Source organism: Oreochromis aureus, linkage group 1 (assembly GCF_013358895.1).
Source record: "Oreochromis aureus strain Israel breed Guangdong linkage group 1, ZZ_aureus, whole genome shotgun sequence".
Taxonomy (NCBI): domain Eukaryota; kingdom Metazoa; phylum Chordata; class Actinopteri; order Cichliformes; family Cichlidae; genus Oreochromis; species Oreochromis aureus.
This window is the reverse complement of record NC_052942.1, coordinates 31,977,427-31,984,627: the sequence shown is the minus strand read 5'-3', so window position 1 is coordinate 31,984,627 and position 7,201 is coordinate 31,977,427.

The following is a 7,201-nucleotide window of genomic DNA, read 5'->3' as shown; positions in this document are numbered from 1 at the left end:
TGGGATAATGTGTTGGATGAATTACTTTGCAAACACAAGGCGCCTGGAGGCTGACCTGTGAAAATTCCATACAACGCCTCTCCAGAGCTGAAGGAATTCATTTTCATTTCCCACCGGCTGTCTTAATCACCATGTCTCACTGTGACAGAGAGTTTACACAGGCTGATCACATATCAAGAATAGGACCTTAAATTGGTTTCAGTGCTGTCAAGCAGTAGTAACAGTGAAATGTAACCAAATTAAATTTTCTTGACCAAAACTGCATCATTAGCAGTATTTGACTATAATTGCATATTCTTTCTTTCTTTCTTATGATAAATTAGATATGTAAATGGATTGTGATGGGATTGGCATATAGGACACATCATAGAAAAACCATCTGCTACAGCTCTGCATCCTCTTTAATCCCCTGATCTTCAATTGACATGTTTCAAATCTGCAATGAGATATACAGATTTAAAAGAAAAAAATCTGATTACACACAAATGCTATATGTTACAGAGATTGTTAGCTCATCATTCTTCCAGAATTAAAAAGAAAAAAAATATCATCACTTGCATTTTTTGTAACATTAGGATAGCAAACTGCCTTCAATAATAACAAGAAATCAGAAACATGGAAAAGTCCATCTTTGGTGTTCCAGGTTGTTTTAATGACAGCAGTCCAGGGATTAGAGATGTGAATGGAAACTGAGTAGCAGTAAAAGGAGTGATATAAGCATGAGAATAGGGATGCTGTAGAAATCAATACAGCATTGCATTTGCATTGCTTTGATCATGTACAGCAGGACCGCAAGATTAAGTAATACAGATTCTCCCTGACAGGCCGATCATTAACACTAGTTTGCAATCTGTGTGTGTATCCGCTCGTCCTGTCTAACGCCTTGGGAAAGACAAGTGTTCTACATAAGTGAATTTAGGAGGGCACATGTAAGACAGTGGCTGTAACAAGCTGAATGGTGAGCTAGGTGTAAATCATTGCCTGACTTCAAGCCACTTAAGTAAAAAGCATATGAGATGAAAAAAGAGGGTAAGTGAAATTAGCATCTTTGCCCATAAATCTAGAAGTTGCCTTAAACTTGAAAAAAAGTGTGTTAATGAAAAAATAACCTGTTAGTCGATTTGATCAAGTAAACTCTCAGTCATTAGTTTGGAATCTTATTTAATGCGAAGTTATGTTTACTTCATACATTTTGGTCCCATTTACAATATAAGCAATATTTCACAGTATTTGTATCTCACAGTTTTTCTCAGTTGCTTTGATGCAATTCTCACATCATCGTCGTTCTCACCATTCTTAATGTAGTTCCTAAATCAGGAGCACATTTCCCCATCCACATTAGCTCTTTTCACTTACCTTAATGCTGTCCAACACTGCATAAGTGTTTTCAGTTAAACAAATTAAAACTGTTATCAAGTAGGTATGAAATAGTAAGGTCAGTCACACATGCTCTGTGGCAATAGTGAAATGGCCATTCATTTGAAAACAAATAGAAAGAAGTTTAGCTGAGAGAAATAGAAACCAACACTCTCAGCCTTGTATCACAGGTACATGTCATGGCACTGCTAATTACACATAATCATATACTGTACCATGTTGTGAGTGTGCTGTACTATACAGGAGTCTATGCTATGCTCTAAGGTTATTATTATTATTATTATTATTATTTGTTCTCCGTTTTCTGATAGTACCAGGGGTCATTTGCAATACAAGGATAGCAGGAAGAGTGAAAATAGTGAGACCTGCTGTAATTTATGGTTTGGAGACAGTGGCATTCACAAAAAGACAAAAGGCCAAGCTGGAGAAGACAGAACTAAAGCTGCTTAGATTGTCACTAAGAGTGACCAGGAGGGATAGCATCAGAAATTAGAAAAGCATTAGAAATCATATCAAAGTGACAGCTCAGGTTGAGCAGTTTGAAGACAAAGTTAGAGAGACAAGGCTGAGATGGTTTGGATATGTGCAGAGGAGGGATGTTGTACAAAGGATGTTGAAGATGGAGCTGCCAGGGGGAAAAGAGCAAGACTACAGAAAAAGTTCACAGACGTAGTGATGGAAGACAAGAAGAGCGTTGGTGTGACAGAAGAGTTAGGGATAGGGTGAGATGGAGGCTGATGCGCTGTAGCGACACCTAAAGGGAGCAGCTGAAAGAAAAAGGAGATAGCATCACAAAGTTACACATGTATCATTTTGCTTTTCTGTATGAATTGTGGTCTCAGTTTCCTGTTCTTAGCTGACAGGAGCGATCCCCAGCGGAGTGGCTTTGTCTGTTTTGTACTGCAGTTTCACATGTATCATTGGCCTTTTCTCGATTCAAGCAATTTTGTAATCTTTCAAATAATATTTCATTTTTGCATCTGTACATGTTTTACCCTACATTAGGCCTACATTTTTCAGTTCTCTTTCCAAAATGAGAAAGGTTTTGATAAACGCTTATAACCACTTGGTGTCAAAGTCTTAAAACAGTGGTTAAAAGGTTTTTATTCATTGGTTCAGAGTTCAAGTGATTGACTGACTTTGAGTGTTTTGACATACGTGAATAAAGACTTTTGCACTTAAGTCTTTTTTGGGAGCTTTTATTAGGAAATTTGCCTTAACTGTTTTGAGTATTCTGACTACTGCAAGAGTGATTAGAGTGACATTCATGATGTGAGAATTGCATCAAAGGAATCAAGGAAAACTGTAGTATAGTGATCCAAGAACAGAAAGTACTAATTCATATTGCACTGATATTGACACATCACCTTTCTGGTCACAGTCTATCCATTTTTGCGTATTCTAAATGCTCATATTGACATGAACAAATGAAATACAGAGAAGTGAAATAAGGTCTCCCTCATATGGCCCGATGTGAAAATTACTGTCTCTAAGAAATTGCAAATATCAGAAATATAATGTGTAATATATAGTGTTGTGGATTATGTTTATATATATATATATACATATATGTACGTATGTATGTATGTATGTATCAGCTCTTGCTTACTATTGTGCATTAGGGGAAAAAAAGAAAAAAGAAAAAAACCCACCTGCCCTCTATCACACTAGGATCAGCAGATTAATCTCGGTAAGATGTAACACACACAGATGGTCCGACAGAAAAAATTAGAAAAATATGCCATATGAATACATTTGTCTTGTGTAATATCAAATAAGATTCATCTATCACGGAGATAATGGCTTGATGCATTGGTATACTTAGCATAGCCAAACTCCTACCAAGATTCCCTGTAATAAAAATCTTTTATGTGGGAGTATTATATAAATTGATTGTAAGCCATCTTTCTGGTTTGCACTGATTAATTTGTGCTTACATTTCATTACTGCAAAAACAATGCACTCAGGATATACTGAGGAATTACTGGATTTCTGCTGCTAATTTGTTGTTGTTGTTAAAAAATAAATAAATAAACTGCCTGTTGAGATTTAGTTATTACACTACTGAGTTTGTTGTTTAAGAGGATGTAGACAGAAATGTGATATGCCAGTTTAGAGAACCACGGTCACAGATCCCCAATGGTCAGTGGGGCTCCACTTCCTGTCAAAGGTCTTTCTCAATATCCTACAAACATGGTGCTTTGCATGCTATCCAGTAGTTAAAACACAGGGGGGCTGTGGGTTGCAGACACAGTCCTAAAAGTGACTCAGATCACAGGTAGCAGCAATAGAAGGAGGCATGACTTCCACGGGTGGAACACTGACTCATACATCCACCCAAGTCTACAGCTACATCTCAGAACAAAGCTGTTTTCATGCAATACATGCTACACTCTGGCCTTATGGTAAAACAAGCCATCCCTGTTGATAGATATGGAATCTTAATGTCAGGATAGAAAAGCAAAGGCCTTTTGCAATACTCATAATAAATCAAAATTATGTCAAGGATAACATCAGAAACCGACTCACCTTATAACAGAAAACTCTCAGGCTTTCAACATCTTTTGCCTTTTAAAAATGAACGTATTGACCATCTACATCTACAAATATCTGTCAAAAGTGCACGCACCTAAAACCCTTTTTAAAACCAGGAATTAAAAATAGCTGTGTTTGTTAAACTGTGTTCATACAGGATACTCAGCTTTTTTTGTACTTGCCAGAGGGGGAAAGAGTACTTCAACCTTTTCTTCCTAAAAAGGTGAGAGAGGTCAAACTGGAAAAGCACAAAAAAAACACCTTTATCAAATCACGCACCCCCCGACTTCAGAGGTGACATTGGGTTTGTTATTGACACAGAAAAGGAAATTCAGTTTTGTCCGGAATTTGCGATGGTACAGCCAAACAATAATAATGTATGACCCACTGAGCTTTAAAGGAATTACGCTTATCTTCCAGGAAGCAGGTTTGGTGAGTTAACTGTTCGGATTTATTTCAGCTTTACTGATGACTGATGACTGAATTTGGAGAAACAAAAGCAAAAAAAAAAAAAAAAAGTTAAATCAAGTCCAGTTGTTGAAGCATGCTGCAAGATACACATCAAATTAAATTCACACAGTCTGTTTTTGTGTGTGCCATCTAATTAGATTAAAGCTGCTTACCAGAGCATACTGCACTTTCTTGAAATAAAGGCCTGTCAACTTTCCTGTCAAATTTCCCCAATAAAACAAAATATTAAACCGAATCTGTTCTTCTTTGGCAATTAATGATACAGTGTGACAATTCAATACACTAAAAAGATGCTCAGAAACCAGGAAAGATGTTGCCAGGCCTCATGGCATTCTTTCTTTAATGAGTTAAAGGAAGTAATTGATTTCCCAAAGGGGCGATGTTGTTTTGGAAACACTATTTTCATTTTGTTCTAATGGACAATTACTTAACATAGGATTGTTTTTTTCCATTCCTAATTATACTCCAAGGGAAAGAAAAAAATCACCATTTGCATAAAAAGTGGTGTTCATCTATGAACTCAAATTATAGGCAGAAATATTTACAGGTAAATGGTTTCTGGAGGCTGGAATCCTGTGGTAAAGTTATAATTGTCTAAAGCGTTTACTAATTTATATGTTAAGAGAGGCAGAAGCTTCCAAAGCTGACATTTGCAAACTACATAATAGCTAATGTGCCGCACAGCTCTCAGAACTGTCAAGAGCACCAGACAGATGGCAGCATTTCAACACTCCTTTCAGTTACTTGCATCATGCACTATTTCATTTTCATCCAACAATCCAGGTAGCAATGTTCCTGACTTTTCAAGGCTATCCATTTACTGTGACGGCCAAATCAGATCCTTACTGAAAAATTCATCCCCAAATGTCAGCCTGCGCACAACAAGCAATCGGCATGGCGCTCCAAAATACCACGGTGAATATTTTAGAATAACTAAAAGCAATCCAAGGTAGACATTTATATTTCATATGCATGTCCTTGTACCTCACGATATCTTTGAGAGTAATTTGTCTTTGATGTAGGCGAGGCATCAATATTTGAATTTCTTAAAAAATCACACTGGATCAAGGTCAAGACCAAGAAACTGGATTAACAACAAGCTGTTTAGTTGGTCTAAGGTTTGTTATTTGAAACTTATAACCTAAACTTTTATATATACTATAGATAGACATAATTTATATGTACTTGTTAACATATAGATACTAAGCTACAGAGCTAGAGAGATAGCTTTTCTGCTGTAAAACAGAGAACAAATTGTGAAATGTTGTGGCACGGTCAGCCATCTCTTCACTTGCTTGTTTCCATCTGCTGTTGCCAGTTTCTGCCACAGAGTGGTGCAGACGCTGCTGTCTTGGAGTGAGGCAGGGCCAGCCCCGTGTCCCATAAACACACACAAATCATTTACATGCTGTACTCATCAAAGGCAACTCTTCCTCATCTCCGCAGAGATTTGCTGCTGATCTGAGCTTCCAATATTGCATCTCGGCTAACCTTTGCAACTGCCAAGAATGTGATTAATTTTTTAAATACAGCTGTTGACCTATTATTCAGATGGAGAAGAGCCACGCGAGACACTCATCTCCTCTCCGCTGTATAATGGAATGCATTATTGCATCAGTGTTTACAAGGCGTGCTAAAAGAGAGACAGAATGAGGGAGAAAGCATTAAATAAAGCAATTCAGCTAATGTCGCTTTGGGCCTTGTGCACACACAAAATGCCAATCAAAAGTCGCAATTCTTTGATTCATTGCAGTTTGCGCTGGCAGTTGCATCTGAGAGAAGAGCGGTGACACAATGTGGAACAATAATTACCCCGCAGTGTTAAAGTCCTCCAGTGTCTTGGTGCTTTCATAAATAAAATATGTTCAAGATAATGGATTTATGCTCAATAATTCATCATCAGAATGTTTCAAACCAAGTGATATGTGTCGCAGTATTCTGTAACACAGCGCTTAGCCAAATTAAGTTATCTTGAAACAGATTTATTGACAGGGCTACTGCTGTTTTCATTTACTCAGCAACCATTTCTTAATTACCCCTGCAAAACACATAAAACAAACAATGCCAATGGACTGATTCTAAACCACTCAGTGTCATTATTAACTACACACCACGCATTCAAGTCCGGACCAAAAAGTACCGAGCATTACAACTCGCTCAAACACTTTGAGTGGCTCTGAGTTAGAGTGAGAGGAGAGCAGTGGGACTGTGATATTTGTCATTCATGACCTTGGTGCTAGCCAGCCATACAGGCAGTTTGGTTTGATGACCCATCAGAGAATCTGTCTGGGTCCTTGCAAGAGCCAGAGGACCAGGGTGACATCCAGGTCTGCGGTCTGTTCAGCTGGATGGGGGTCAATCAGTGGGGCTGAAGATCCAAAGCCAGCTGGAGAGCCATGATTTGACTGGCCTTCATGTCCAGAGTGTCCCATTCCCAGAAGCAAGAGGAGGCCTCACTGGCACGTTGGAGAAGGCTGCTCATCCTCATAATTAATTGCATGAGTTTGTATGGTGTAGGACCAGCACAAGCATATTGCGTTTTTGCATTAGATTGCTAGAAAGAGAGAAAACACACACACACATATATGACATATAATGACACACATGTATATATAAACAATGAAGTACAAATCATCTGTGTTAGTGTAAACCAAGCCCTACCAATGTGATTATGGTTAAATCAGTTGTCTCAGCCACAAACAAATACAAATGGGACAGATGCACTTGCAATCAACTGCAACAAGATACCCACTTTAAATAAAAACAACTGCATTTCATCAAAACACACATGTGCGGTGCTTAAATCTAGAAAAGGCTT